This window comes from Ptychodera flava, chromosome 17 (genome assembly GCF_041260155.1).
Source record: "Ptychodera flava strain L36383 chromosome 17, AS_Pfla_20210202, whole genome shotgun sequence".
In the NCBI taxonomy this organism is placed as follows: domain Eukaryota; kingdom Metazoa; phylum Hemichordata; class Enteropneusta; family Ptychoderidae; genus Ptychodera; species Ptychodera flava.
Window position 1 is genome coordinate 3399524 of NC_091944.1, and position 16816 is coordinate 3416339.

At 37.1% G+C, this 16816-nt stretch overlaps 1 long non-coding RNA gene across 1 annotated transcript in view; it reads left to right on the top strand.

Moving 5' to 3' along the window:
• Window positions 1-232: 232 nt before the first annotated feature.
• LOC139115182 (uncharacterized) overlaps window positions 233-16816 on the top strand; it is a 43314-nt gene continuing 26730 nt past the window's right edge. Inside the window, exons 1-2 of the long non-coding RNA XR_011548074.1 lie at window positions 233-352; window positions 3150-3309. This is a non-coding gene — a long non-coding RNA (uncharacterized lncRNA). The remainder of the gene's footprint in view (window positions 353-3149; window positions 3310-16816) is intronic.

A 16816-nucleotide genomic window follows, 5' to 3' on the forward strand; every position in this document is an offset into this window, starting at 1 on the left:
GGTAATATAATCATAAATAGTGATAAATCGTTATAAACGCACACAGTCTAGCTCCCGTTTGAATGAATATGCTGTTTCATGCTACCACATGATTTCTTACTTTCTTCGACCTTTTAGGTATTGTTCTGGTACTTTCATCATCGTTGGGAGTTCTTGTCGGTGGTTTAGTCATGCGATACAAGAAACTATCGCCATTGTAGACGGCGAACGCTCTGGTAGTACTGGGCGTGGTCAACGTGGTCAACGTGGTCAACGTGGTCAACGTGGCCCAACCGATGTTCGTAGCCTGTGACCAAGACGTTTTTGTCGGGGTATCTGTTCCATACTCGGATTTTACCAATTCATCTTTTAGGTGAGAGACATTTCAGAAGTCAACGAGGCTTTCAATGAAAGGATGAACGTGGTACTTATTATAATTTACGATTGCTTTCGTCTCTCTCTCTCTCTCTCTCTCTCTCTCTCTCTCTCTCTCTCTCTCTCTCTCTCTCTCTCTCTCTCTCTCTCTCTATATATATATATATATATATACATACTCATATCAAAGATAAAAACTTCTGATAGTGGTAAAAACCTTACGGGAAAATATCTGATTTTATTCAAAATCTGACGGATCGAATGAATAATTCCGTATTTTCCGAGTTACCAGGTATAAATATATCAAAAAAGAAGAAAGCAATCCAACATAACGGGATGAGAAAGTACAGTTTTGCCGGGACTTTGAAAAAGGGGAAGAACATGCAGAGTCTTATATCGAAATCTTGAAAACTATCTACTGTTGATTGACCAATCAGAGTGCTCAATTCAGGGTGTTTTATTTACTCGTAAAGCCCTGGTCACCAAATTCCAGAAACGAATGACAGCGCCGTAGTAAAGTACTGTCCAAGCAAAAGTGAACATGTCATATTCTGTAGACATCTGGTACGTTTTTTCCCTAATATTCAAATTCGGTAACACAGCGGAAACCAGCTGCAACATAAAATCTGCGGTGGTACAAACAGAAACTAATGTGCCCCAGGGCATTTATAGGATGTTCCATTAAATTGGAAGGCTATTTCACAAATAAAAGTTTTAATTCATATCCTAAACATGTTACATTGACAAAGGGGACGGTTGACGTAAACACATTGAAAACGAAAATATATCAGTTAGATGCGATAGTTTTTAAGTCGGATAAAACCCTCGTACTCGGGCTCTTCTGGTATATAAAGTCCAACCCTTCGATAAAATGTTTCGGCCTGCGGCCTCGACATTTTGTCGTTGGGTTGGACTTTATATACCAGAAGAGCCCTCGTACTCGGGCTTTACCCTATACAAAATTTGTAACGTCATTTTTCGGATTCACTTCGCAGTATATGATTTTCTCCCTGAACTTTTGCGAAAGTTTCAAGAAAGTGAAAATCCTGTCAGTTATAGATCATTTTACACTTCTCTTCACCTTCGCTACATTGGACAGTCTGATTTCTATCATATCGTTCTGACTTTAAAGTACATGTACTTGGACCCGGTAGTGGCTCCGCTGGGCTAACGTCGTCCTTTAATGTCGATCTTGCTCTGCTGACGACAAACTGCTTTTCCAGAGAAACAAAAGTCATCCTCACACTTAGATAAATAAATACAATTTTGTTTGTCGTAATTTTTATCGGTTATGACATTCATTATGCTTTAAGGTGAAGTACTACGAATTACGTCAAAATTAAGTTGTGGTGTAATTTTCTTGAAACTTTGCACAAATATTCTTGGAAGTTGTGCAAGTGCAAAATGAAATAAAAATGGGGTCACCACGCTTGTTTCCATGGAAACGGACGTCAAAATGGCGTCGTTAGAAATAAATAAAAATGATATAATTCACTTAAACTAAAGAAAGCAATTATAAAACGCTTAGCAAATGAGTTAATTTTAATAAATACCAAGACTTAAGATCCATATCTATCGAATGTATAGTTTTCATGATGTTTGTGAAGAAATTTTAACATAAGTATCGATTACAAAATGACGATATCGAAATTATACCACTACATAATTTTCGAACTTTCTTCCTGTCGCTTTGAATGGTGTCATTTTGACCAAACTTGGCGAATAAACTCCTGACGTAATACCGTTTAGTTTACACTTTTAATAAAAGGGTGTCACCACGCTACTTTTTACAATATCTCCAGGTGAATGGGTAATTTGCACCATATAAATGGGAGAGAAATGTTAATTTTTCGCTCATATTGAATAAAAACCAGCTTCCTAGGGGGTCAAAATATGACAAGGTTATAGGTCACATGTATTTCTAAGACACTGGGTCAAAAAATTAGGTAAAAGCGCAATTTCAACAATAACAGGTGATGTTAAATACATGCGCTACAAAATAACCCATTTGCGGCAGGCTGGAGTTAAATCTGCGCGGAAACGTTCTAAAGCGTGTGCGCGTCCGAATTCGTCGCCCTTTACTTTAACTGATAATTTGCAACAAACCAAACTGAAACGAAGTCTTGCAGATGACAATTTTTGTGTTTACAAACAATGCTCGGACAATAGTGAAAACTCATTAACATAAATAAATTTTATAATGTGTTTTGTATTACTGCAATGCAAATACAGGAAGTATTCGCGCTATGATGCAAGTAAACTGTGGTACATATGTAATAATGAACAATTATATTGAAGTAATACTTAAGATGTTTTCCTTAGTATCTTCAAAAATATCTATCGTAAAAATTGCCTATACGCCATGATTATCATAAAACTACATTAATGCTGGTTACATAAAGTCCATCTAGATCATTTACAATAATAATATCACTAACAATCGAGAGTGGGAAATCATTTCATATCACTGAATAGCACAATTATCCACGAGCTTCCTTTATTCTTTATTCTTTATCGGAATCCAATCAGCTTTCTACAAAGTAGTAGCTGTTTTTCAATGAGCCAAAAAATCTCTAGAAGTACATCTAAATCGAAATTGAAATAAAATACTGAAATTGACAAAAACAGAACAAGGCTGATAAAGATAACTCGCAGTACAATAGGTAAAAGGAAATACGATACAATATTACACAACATCCAAGACATGGTTGGCATATGCCCGTTTAAAACTGTTTAGAGATTCAGCTGACTTGTCAAATATTGTCTAATTTTGATGAATGTTAACTCTCTTTCAGAAACAACCTCATCACCGACTTTGGTCCATCCCAATTTGCATCGCAATGCAATTTGAACTGTGGTTGTTCTGACACCGAGTACGATCCAGTGTGCGGCAGTGACGGCCTGACGTATTACTCTCCTTGTTTCGCTGGATGTACTGAAGCAATAACCACAAAGGTACGGGTGGCCGTTAACGTCAAATGATGTGGTTTTGAAACGAAACACATAAACTGAATAATAATTGCATTAACTGAATCTCAATTCACCGAGAATAATTGCCTTTGTTTTTATTGTTGACAATTTTATGAAAACAAGTGTATGTACCTTTAGAAATCTATGTTGTTTGTTTCGCTATTTCTCTGGCCCAGGTTTGACAGGTTACAGTGTTAGTACCTTAAACTTGGCGTGTTTCAATCGTTCTTCTTAAAATGGCCGTACATTATCACCTATTCACTAGACATACATGTTTACATCTGTGCACATTCGTATTTTCAATACTGTTAATTTGTAATGACGTGTTGATGAACTTTCCTCAGGGACATGTCAAAATAATTAACGGGAATAAGAAAAAAGGATTGAAATACTAGTAGTTTTTCGTAAATACACACGTCATTGATTTCTTGCTATTACCAGAGTTGTCCGTCCGCATGAAAGCTTTCAAACTTTTACGTCACAATGTGTTTATTCAGGAGAAAGCAATGCATGGATAAATGTAGCCTTGTCATATTAGTTCCATATTAACATTGAGCACTCTTTGGTGAAGATTCATTGTGACCCAAATGTCTAAAATATTCGATTGAAAATCAACCAGATAATTTTTGCGAGGTTCTCTATTCGAACAGATTTCATAAACTATATATGCATGTAGCCTCTTCAAATATAGACTTATCTGCTATGCACGGCAGATCCTTTAGGAAAGCTCGCCAAATAAAGCTATGCACGCTATTACTATCTGATCATATAGTCTATGATACTAGTGATGAATGTACACTTTCCATTTATAAGACGTTATCTAAAATTTCTATTCTTCAGCGCTGTTGCTCCAGAGGACAAACCCTTTGCCGTCGGTATTCGACAGTTCTTCTCTCAAATCATCGGTAAGTCAATTCTGCGACTTTTACGAATTTTTTCTCTGAAAGGAATTCGAATGTACCTTGGCATCAAAGTATAGCCTGGAGGATTAGAATGCCGTGTCTGATCAATGTGTAATATTCCATTAAGTCACGACAGCGGCGGCATTTAATGTGTAGTATGTAGATGTCAAATAATATCATTCATTCTCAAGCTTTAATAATCTTTTGTATTTACTTCAGCTGACTACTGGCAAAGACAAAACCACACTGTTTACTTCCAGATGATTGTCTTTTGTGCATGCTTTACGGTAATGGAACACAGATGAAGCTTGAAGACATGTCATTTGATAAATGTATTAACTTTGTGAAAAACAAATATTAAACAGGGACGAGTTTTTATTTTGGCAAGAGTATCGACCGAAAAATAGAACAAATTAAGGATCTTCAGAAATGAAGGAAAGCAGAACAGACCAAACGTAACACATGAACCCATCTGAAACTTTCGTTTTCTGTCAACTTTTTCTTTCAGGTTGGGTGCCTACGCCTGTTTATATGGGTTACATCATCGACTCAGCATGTTTGTTCTGGGGAGTATCAGAATGTAGCATGTTCAGTACCTGTTGGATATACGACCTCTTCGACTACCGATTGAAACTGTTGACATTCCAGATCGTGTTCAAAGTCTGTGCCATAGCAATGTATCTCGTCCTGTGGGTGTCACTGAGTAAAAAAGCCAAGGCCATGAAATCCCGAGACTCCGTGAACGGAGCAGTAGGTTTATAACAGCTTTGATGGAGTCAGAGCCTTATGAAGATTCACCAATAAAGTGGCTAAATATCTAATTTCATATAATCATCTGGAAACATATCGTATCACTTAATACTATTGCCTTCGTATACTGTTTTTAAGAAAATCAACAAAGAAATATTATTTTGGCACTTAGAAATGAACAGAGAAAGAAATGTTCACAGTTAGAAATGAACCCTTTTTGAGAAAATCTTAATCTGTATTTAAATTGGGGAGCCGTTCTATGCTGAATATATTTGCTATTATTATTGAGGATGTACCATTGCACAGTGGTTAGGGTAATGGACTCACTCACTGTCAGCAGATGGTGAAAAGTTACGATGTAAAATAACTATAACTCCAAAGGATGGTCTCTTTTGTCACCCGTCATGAGAGAACATTGTTTGTCTGCTTTACCGGTGTATGTAAGTTTAACTTCATGGACAAAGGAAATGTTAGAAGTGAAAACACTTTGAGCAAGGAGGTAGATCCGCTTCCATAGAGAAACATCTGAAATCGATGGAAGCAGGACGCCGGAATAGGAGAGATACAGCAAGTGCACTCGTCAGAGAATCGTTTGGCTGACGACGTGAGCCATACAGATTCATGGGTCTTGTATATATGAGTTTGCATTTAATGGAAAATAAACCTCGGTATGTGAATAAACAATAAATTATATCAGCATGTCAGATATGAGTTTATCAGTATGCCCTGCACTTACAATTACCTTTAACTCTTTATTCATGGTAATATCCGAGAGTTGATACATGTGATGCTTAGTCTATAATTCTGCGCCCTCCTCGGCAATTCTAAGGGTAATATATCTCAATATGCACTGTCCATATAAAGTGCGCATGAAGACATAATTTAAAGACAAACTCTGTGATACCTTGGGAGAGTTTGTCACGTGTGAACGCAAAGGCGCTCGGAAGTGTCTATTTCTCTTCCCCTGACACTTGTGTGTGCTGAATTGTGATTACCATATACCAGTCTCCAAGCCACTGATTCAGATGTAGGCGGCATAAAAATCACCATTCGTTATTTCCAAACATTTCAAAACACAAGGTGATAGAAGTTAAGACACTAGAGATATAGCCTTTTATACAAGTTGTAAGTTTGGAGGGTGACAATTTATTTAATGAAGTATTAAAATCAATAGCAAACGTACAAATATAGTTGGACTTGACAACGCCTTGTCGTTGGTATGTTTTAGCATGTATGTAGACGTTTGAGCGATGGTGTGCCGTTAAGGTCTATAGCAATGAACTTTGTCGATGGCTAGGTTCGGATACTTGATTTCTCGAAAGACTTCCTCTTTACACATATGTGTCGTCATCATGTGTGCCTTTTGCCAACTTGCATGAAGCTGGAACTTGAATCTTTCAGTAACATTGCTCCTTAGGAGACAAACGGATATCCGGCGCATTTGGTTGTAGTTATGTGTGCGCTAATCCACAAGGCGAGCTATAGAGGTTTTAAGCAGGCGTCATTATGTCAGAGCCCCATTAGTTGTATCATTTTTCATTTTGCTTACCAAAACAGCATCACCAAACCTTCGGGGAGATGTTTTAGATTCTCATTGGAAACAATACTGTCTTTGAAAATGTCATTGTTCCAATCCTTGGCGATGAACTTTATTGCCTAAATTCCGGCGCTTAACATTCCTATATTTTATTTGCGGCGGCAAAATTTTGAGTCGCACAATGAAAAAGCATTAAGTTAATAATTTATAAGTTGTCCATTCTGTGGCTACACCTAATAAATAAGTTGCTTTTGATTTCAAACCATCTGTGTGGTCCTTGATTTATCCACTTCCCCAATTGTAGACTTAACGAATGAAACATGATTATTCTGAAAAGGACTTTGATCATCCTGAGTAGAATGTTTTTGCTATATAGAGTACCATAAAAGTTAGAGTACTGTACTTGGTGATAAGTAAATGGGCGAGTTCAGTGTTCCGCGCTTCGCAAAAAAATGACAATAGAAAGACGAATAACGACTTCCCACATCGAAAATTATTTACGTCTTGTGGCATTTTATAACATTGACAGAAATGTTTATCTTTTGAAACTTTTTGTTAAATTTGTTTTGGCCTTTATGTGATTTACAGTTTAAATACAATACTTAACAAAGGAAATTTATTGTAAGATTTAATATCTTAAATTTAATATCTTAGATTTAATATCTTAAATATCTTATCTTTGTGCAGGGGTAGTACCAGACATGAATTGACAAGCTCACAAATTGGTGAAACGAACGCCTCGCCATTCGTGTAATGTATTGACCCAGTATAACCAGCAGTAGAACATAAACCGAATACACTGCCAATAGAGGGCGCCCGCACTTCAAAACAAACGGATTTGCGAATTTACCTTAGACCCTCGAGAGTCAGAAACTATGATTTATTACGTTCTCCTTTTGATACCAGAACAATGGGTACTTGATGCCAGATCGAGTAAGCTTTAAAAAAAATTGAAGTTGAGAAAGAGGTAGTAATTTCTGTCACTGGTTTAGAAAATGGTCGCTTTTGGTCTTGTTTCCCTTTTACGGATAAAAAGTCAACAAAACTTAACAGACAAGCACAAAAACAAAGCAGGAACAATTAAAATTAATTTCCACACCTTCTCTTTGCAAGTGACTCACCACAATTCAGTTTTGAACAAGGACATTAGATGTCGGGTGGTAAGCTTATCCTGTACATGTTGCCATTAGCCCTCAAAAAACTCTAAAGGTACGTACACTTATTTCAAACTTGTGACTTGCGTTTCTTTTCTATTTTGTTGTTTATTTATCAACATCCTTGTTTTCCTTTAAAATAAATGAAACATGGAAGCAAAGTTGGCGGTTGATTTTGTCATTGTACATGCACGGAATATGAACGAATATTGTCATCAGTCGATGAATTACCCTGACAGCACAATTAATGTGTCAGAAAACGCAGGACGACTGGTTACGTCGAAAAAAGTAAAATAGACAACGAAGGTAGATACACTATATTGAAATGTTGACAGTTTCACCGTGGAGAAAAGAAATATCTACTGTCAAACAAACCGGAAGACCGTTTTCTGTCCTCACGTAAACCCACACTCCAATCAGTGCAAAAAATATAAAGTAAAACACGTGGTGCAGATCGATTCTCGTCGCAGTGCAAAACTTCCGAACATATCTTTGAGTCCAATGTTTTAAATTGTCACCGGCGTGTGTTTTGAATGGTTGGTGAGAAAAAAGCTGTTTGTCCACCTCACAGTGTACCACATTCAACACCATCTCAGTATTCTCACAGTGTACCACATTCAACAAGGTCAAATGTGAAGGTCAGTGAATATATTGCATGTTGCTGATGAGATCCTGATATCACAAATATTCTTTGAAAGCTGCACATTCCATAGTCTCTCTGTCTGTTTATTCAAGAATAGAATTAAGCAGTCACCATACAAAGTTGATATTTAATATGTACCTGAAAGTTACCTACATTTCAAATTAAATCTTGCTGCTATCTACTCTATCGAGGAAAGTATAAAATGATGATTTTCATGAAAACAAGACCATGACAACTTCAGTAATGCCACAAGACTTCAAAACTGAATCAACACAAGCACTGGCAAGGTGTTATGAAAATTTGATAATCCAAATATTTGTTCCTTAGATTCCTGAAACAAACTGCATTGTAGACCTTTATTGGTCATTGACACCTGTTATTACCCTTTGTTACTACGGGTGACCAGAAATGTGTGAATTTAAAAATCATCAGCACAGTTTTTGAGTAATTTTGCAAATTCGTCACAAATGCAAGAAAGTGCCAATATGTTTTAATGGTCACATACCCCGTGTACATGTAGTCAGTTTTGTGCTAAACTTGCATTGTGTGGTTGTCTGGATATGATAGCAATATTAAATATAGCAGTTAGCATTGTACTTGTCTTTGGCCGGTAAATATATCCTGTTATTTCTTGGTACATTTCTTTAGGTCGTGAATTGTTACTGTAGTTGTTCCTTAATTTCTGTTTCTAGGTATCATTGGGATAGTCAGCCATTATTGATGACAGCAAATGAGAAGCATGACACTGTCTGAGTGTGAAGTCATTTTAAAGGTGATGGAAGTTCAGCTGATGCGACCCTAATTTCAGAGCTAAAATGTCATGAATATTAGAGTAATTATTTACTTTTTTAAGATTTATTCAACTTTATTTAATCACATTACACAAAAATTGTATAATCAGCCCATCAAGAGAAAAAGCATTGAAATAACTCAAGAAATCTGTAATTAACTAACTTTTTCCACTGACATACAATCAGTTCGCCCGCTGAGCCAAATTGACACGATAATGACTGAAGCAAATTCACTCTGATGAGAGTAAATTGTATATTTTACACATACTGGTGTTAGGCTGACAAAAAGAAATTTCTAGAAATTCATGAATTAATGCAATGAGTTTGTCAGTTTGAGGGCACACTGGCATGTAATGCTAGTACTCAAATTAGAGATTGTGTGCATAGTTCTTTGCATGCTATCATAACTATCATGTTAGAAGGGTCAAACTTGAAAACTGATAAGTCATTGTGTACTTCAAACACAAAAACTCTTGCCACAGTGCATCCAATTTCATTAAAATGTCATCTAACTCTGTTAGGTAACATATCAGGTGTGCATGCCAAGCAACCATGTGAGGAGATACAGTGTGCAGAATCTTTTTGAGAATTTACTGAACGTTGCATCTTACTGTATCCATTCCTGTAGCCATAGTTGTAAAACAAGATGGCAGAGACATAAGTGTACCAGTGTTTCCACATATTATAAATCTATAACAGGCAAACAATGTCAGAAATAACACCACTGTCATCTGACAGTACATACATGTAATGACTTATACATAAACTTCAGCAGACCCTGCCATATGCATGTATGCAAAGGCTGGTGTCCAATTACAACAGGGCACTGATACAAGCATGAAATTTAGACTCCGTAACTTCTCTCAGTGTGCGCATAATTGAACACACAAACATCTTTGCAACACTATACTGGTACAGATCAGTGTTAAAACACTCAGTTGCTGATAGAGATTTAACTATACAGACTGTACAGATCTTTCACAGGAGTGGAATTTTGTTGTTGTAAGTTTGATATATAAATACCCTAGTTTTTTGGATTTTTGTATCATTTTTATGTCATTCATTTTTGTAGATCAATCATACATTTCAATACTGTATTTACTTTTCCTCGCATACACGAATGTGTCATTCAATACTCAGACGTGCTGGACATTCAAGCATGGCAACTTGAACAAGCCAGCTTGGTCACATGACTACGATGGCTCATGTTATGCAAGCACATGCACTAACACTACTTTCTAGAGAAGGCGTAATTGTAAAATATTACCATTATAAAACTTGCATTTTATTTTGTTTGAAATACCAACAGTTTTCTAAAATAACAAAAATTACTGCAAATACTCAGAGGTATGTAGCCTTGCCTTGAATGAAACAAAAACACACTGATTTATTATAGTTTTAATCTATCTTTATGTATCATTATTTCCTTTTCCTTCACAGAATCAGCTCTAGACTTTAGTGAAGTGTAAACCTTTGCAAGTAAAGACAGTTGTTGGAATGCTGATAGGTCTTATCATAACAAAGAAGTTTTTGTCAGTCCTACGATGAGATCTAGATCAGAAATATTTCAAATGAAGTTCAAATGTCAGCTTGAAGGGACAATACGTATGTGTGAATTTTGGTCATGTTTTCATTCTTATTGTACCAGAAAAAATGACAATTTTCTCATTCCTCTCCCTACGGTATAAACTGAGAATATGAATAGAAGCCTTGCCATCACAATGGATTGAGTATTATGTGCAATGTTATTTTTGACAATTGAATTTCCACTGTAGAAAAGACACAAATTGTCAACAACAACATCAGCCACAACACACTTACAGGCAGTGTTTACAAATTTAAAACTGGATATTTGAGCGTAATTTTGAGAGTGGAAAAAGAAGTAAGACATAACAAATATACTGGGAAACTGATCAAAATTTAGAATTTAGTATCAATGGGATTTCAAGGTATCTGTTATTGTCATTTCTTAAATTAAACATGCAATTTACCAATTCTAAAGATTGCTTTAATAACTTTTACTTTCTGGAAGTGAAATGATAGTGAAAGGGGATCAAAAATTCACATTAATTCAAATTCAAATTCAAAAATGTTTGAGGTTTTCTAATGCATACAAACAGGTGGTTGCATATACTTTTATTCACAGTCTCTTAGCCGTAGGAAATCCAGTAGGATTAATGTCCCTTCTTAAAATGAATGGTTTTACAACAATTAATGTAACATTTTATTACTCTTGCATCAATGATATTGACCATGGCAGTAAATAATGACAATCATGATTTAAATAGTAAAAGAATCCATAACAAAATCAAAAATACCTGAGTTCATTCAGCCTCAACAATTCTATCATCATTAATCTATGGCTACACTCTGTACCTCCAATTCCCAGTGCATCATGGGAGAAGTGCCTCTTTCCAGCTATTTCCATTTGCTCCATGCACAGTCATTCCATGTCACATACATTAAAGTGATGTAGGTAGACAACATATACTTAAAGGGACAGTAGCTGTAACTTTTGACTAATTTTTCAGTCTACTCTGTTTCAATGTATCAACTACAGAATTTTACTATAATCCGATCATCATGACCAATGCCCAGTGTCCTGCTTGCCAACACAGCCTGTATATGTGACATGACCATTGTTATTGTTGGTATGTAAGCGGTCTGAAATCACCAAAGTGCGCTTGCAATCTGCGCCGGCGCATTTCAAACTGCGCCCCATTTTTTTGCGCCGGTAAATTGCGCCGCCCAAACTGCGCCCTTACTCTGCGCATGATCCGCCTCAGTAAATATCTGAAGTTTCTACAGGAAATCTCTCGTCCGTTCACGGATCTTTTTTCGTCTTTCATTTTAGTTTCAAGTTTTTTATAGGGTAAGGAAGCTAGAAATCCATCAAAACATCGCTCCAGGGTCTATGATCAAAAGCATGAGCGTGTTTTGTCATCAGCTGTCAGCAGGTCGTTTTCCGAACCGCGACAGGGACTCGGAAACCCGCCATAGTGTCACAGGATTCTAGACCTAGATTGCATGTAATTGTATGCTATCATTTGGTCCGTTTCAAGGGTAATTCAGTCTGAATAACCCAATCACGGTCGTGACTCCCGTTTTTGACATAACTATATAAATACCTATCGGATTTAGTGTTCATGGCGTCCCCTTTCACTTTGACCAGCACTTTGAATCAGTCTGTGAATCGTACGTCCCAGCCCGATCAGTCTCTTGCTGATTTTTAAAACCTGGTGAATAATGTTCTTCGTAGTCTGATATATATTCTATTCTCCATTATGTAAAGATGAATGTCTCATTCATATTTTTATTTAGACGAATATATCAACTTCTTGGTGTTTGGAAATAAGAGTGTTGCAATAATTTCCATCGGGGACTTCAATGATGAATTCACTCAGCTGTTCGCTCATGATACACAGCACTGTACTTCCATGGAGATCGTATAGCTGTTTTAGCAATCACTTTGATCGTAAGTTTTCATTCGACCAAAGTGATGAAATAAATGCTGACAAGCACTAACTATGTACAGTCCGAGTTCACTTCACATTCTCACTATCGATCGCACTTTCATAGTGAGCACGTACACTTCAAGCCCTCACATTCGCTCTCCTAACTTTAGCCTCGCACTTGTCGATTTCCGGTACCCTTACATACCTTACGTCAGGAAGTCAGTCGTAAGGACGGTCGCATTTGCTGTTTGCACGTTAAATGAGAGTCTCAAACCCGGTCTCAAATTCACTCGCAAATATACATCACAAAGCGAAATGGGAGTCTCAAGTTCAGTCGCAAACATGATCGCACTTTGACTCTTCTATGAACTGAGAGTCTCAGAATCAGTCACATTCCTTTATATCATTTGGGGTGGTCATGAGTTGGAAGTAACAATTCAAAGGTCGCAGAATTAGAGCAAGAATTACGGTCCATGAGGTTCCGATCAAACAAGTATGGAGTGTCCGATTTACGGCTGCACCACCTATTCAGACACTGAGACAGCCAGGACTCTCTCGCCATATACTGAGTATAGAGTTACCCTACGAAATGTATAGGCCTAATGGCAGAGATATTTGGCTATCGAAATAGTTTGAGAGTAAGATTTAGCGTCTTTTTTTACCTGTGAAAGGTATTTACCGACAAGGTTTGGGTAGAAACTACAAACAGATTTAAAGGTCGATTTACGATGCAAATGACACTCGACTGGCTCGGAGTTACCTTCCCTCTCGGGTGATGCTATTACATACTTCACATACGTGTCGGAAAAAATTACTCCCATCCTCCGCATTTTAGTGACACATTTCACCATATTTCCACGAAAAACATGAAATTTCTTTGAAATCGCCTGACTAAACCAATAGACTATTAATACCGTGGTTGACATTGAAACTTCGCAATGGCGCAGAGTAAGGGCCATTTTGGGCGGCGCAATATACCGGCGCAAAATGGGGGCGCAGTTTGAAATGCGCCGGCGCAGTTTGCAGGCGCACTTTGGTGATTTCAGACCGCTTAACATAGCTCGTTATTGTTGATAAATGTATTCTAGTCCGGACCTGAATACAAAATTTAAACAATAACAATGCAGATTATACTCATATAGGGTATATTTATGAGCTAAATAATTAGGGGTTATTACACGAAGTTTGGGCGATACTGCGTCGTATTCGAGTGATGTGTCCGTATTTTGACGAGTTGCGCAGCAACGAGTCAAAATACGACACATCACGAGAATACGACGCAGTATCGCCCTAACTTCGTGTAATAACCCCTTTATCATACATGCATGCTTTGGTTATGACTGCTTTCCTACAGACGCTCCGAAATTAGAAACGAAATCAACTTGAAATCGACCTTGCTTCCTCCAGGCTGTACTTATAAAAAGTTGGTTGCTAAGGAGTGATGACAACCATATCACTTCTTGATATTATTCCGCTATCGGGCCATTCCACTTCAAAGTAGGGTTTATGGCGCACTTTTAAAGCGAACAATTTCAATATTACGATGTCGACACAGGTTTTCACAATTTGAAGAAGATGTATTTTTAGTTTAAAATGACGTTGGATGTAAAACATAGACTGGAGTGTGTAAAATGGTGTGTCTTCGTGTTTTGATACATAACCTCATCCCTGCGTGAAAGTTATGAGGCCGACAAAATCGCGTGCGTCAAAATACACGCGCCATGCCAGCGTTCGATTTCGAAATCGATCGAGTTTGAACAGCTGAGTGCATGGAGTGAGCAGCTCTGCGACATCTATAAATGCACTAGCTGTGGCATGTGGGCCATAGCTGTGGTGTTTTCGGACGGGATTCCTGCCTTTTACGGGCTGGTTTTGACTTTTTACGATTTTAACCCCGGGGTAAAAATCGTAAAAAGTCAAAACCAGCCCGTAAAAGGCAGGAATCCCGTCCGAAAACACCACAGCTATGGACCCACAGCTATACATGCACAGTGGATATATACCCGTACCTGTCCAGTCACTTTAATATCTCGAAGAATTATACATGTCCTCAGACGTCAAATATGCCGAATATACCTTCTAGTAAGCGGATTAGGGAAAACATGAAGTGAGTACACTGTAAGCTGTAGTGTCGTAATTTTCTAGATCTTGCTATAGGCTATTCTTGAAGAACACTGATTTGTGCTGACCCTCCAGTAGCTTCCCACTGTTAAACAGTTTGCTTATTGTACAACTTGGATACTTTGTTGTCCTCTCGAAAGTGTTCAGTTTTGTACTTTTGTCCAATTTTGGAATGTACCATACCACACTCTCTGCCAGTGTGAGTTGAGTATAATAAAGATTGATTGATTGAACTCGTTTGTGATTTTGTTGCTGTACGAATAAATATTTCAAAGATATTTCCGTCGTCTGCTCGTATATTTTCGTTCCTGGCTTGCCTTCATAGAACTAAACTTCCTTTAACAACCTACATGTAAGCGAAAGTTTGACTTTCCCTAGATCTTACATTGTATCTGAAACCCGCACCGCAGTGGTGCCGCCAGACACGATCATGACCTGTGAATCTCACTGACAGGTGAAAATCGGAAATATTATGTGCACCTTCAACCTTGTCTGTCGCGAGTATTTTCAGTGTGGTCGGATTTTTGTGGCTCATTTAAGGCTGTAAACGATGTAATTCACCGCCCAGATACTTAAGCTCATCAACAGGAAACTTGTCGTAAAGCGGTTCTATCATGATGCACTGTCAACCGATATCTTACATGTAATCTTCAGCAGCGTAGACGACATGAAAACACTGCACCGCCACGGGGCCGGCCGGCCGTGAACAATGACAAGTTTCGGCAAATGATACAAATTTTCAATACGTTTGTTTGTATGTTTTTTGTACAATTGTACTTGTGCCTAAGTGCAATGCCCATGAAGTCACTGCAAACAACAGAATTTTGACCATAATCATGATGACGTTTCGGATTGTCATTTGCCTTATTCGCTCAGCTGTTTTATATGTACATATGATATACCAACGAAGGTCATGCATACCAGCGAAGGTCACTCGTACGCGTCGCTGTAAGTAGTTCGGTTACAGTGAAAATATAATTCGTATTTTCACTAGTTAAAATATGGGTTCATATCAGTACTGTCTGAACAATAGAAGAATGGCAATACAGGCATAGCATTTATGATAATAGGAATTTCTCCATGGCTCAGGGATTCAAACCAGGAACTGCAGATGATACACAGAACAAACAAAATAAAAAAATGACGAAAAGTTACAGCTATCTTTGATGATTGTGGAATAAATGAACTGCATTGTGACTATTTTTATTTTTCCATTATATTCAACATACAATAACTGTCCATAGAACAAAATATTGAAAAATATCAATGATATACAATGTACAGAGTATTTCACATATAATACCATACATTTTACATCCAATATTTTAAATACAGAAAATTAATTGCATGACAAGTTGAAAAAAATAAATAAATAACAACAACAATAATAGTAATAGAAGTATAATAATAAAATAAATATGAATATTACATAACTTAAGGTATATTCTGTATCAGATATTCTGCATTCTACAGAGATGGAAACTTTCTACTGTTCTATATTTACATAGCATTAGAAGAATGCTCAGAGGTGTAGCGTATGAGATGATAGTGTCCCTCTGAATGAACTGATTGATAAACATGATGATACCAATTGTCTGGCTTTTCCTGCTGTGATACTATTGACTGTAATTCAGTACATGCAGAGCTGTTTTGCTCAATGAGTGCCCTTAGTGTGATTGAATCCAGAGTAACCTGATTTGTTTCTATTTCTTTGCTGACAGGTATTAGTAGATTGTTCATAACAGTCAATGCATCATCAAGGTCTTTATCACACTTGATTTCAATCTTCAAGTGCTTCAGAACCTTGTTTTCCCTCAGAGCTGCTGCTATGCTCTGACACATCTCATCAGTAACAACATAGTAGTAGTCATAAATTGTCATTGACTTGGCATACTTGTTCTGTTTTATAACACTGCAAACTGATTCATCATCTGTTCCTCTGCTGATCTCCATACCTATATCATTCAATGTCATGTTTGCTGACAAAGCATTGAGCAATTTATCATGAGCATACATAAAGTGCAGTGATTTCAAGTTGGGGCTTATTTTCATCAATGCTGTTTTAACTTTCAGAATTAAATCTAATGTGCCTAAATCTTCCATATACAATTTTAATGACTCTGTAGTATCACAATTTTC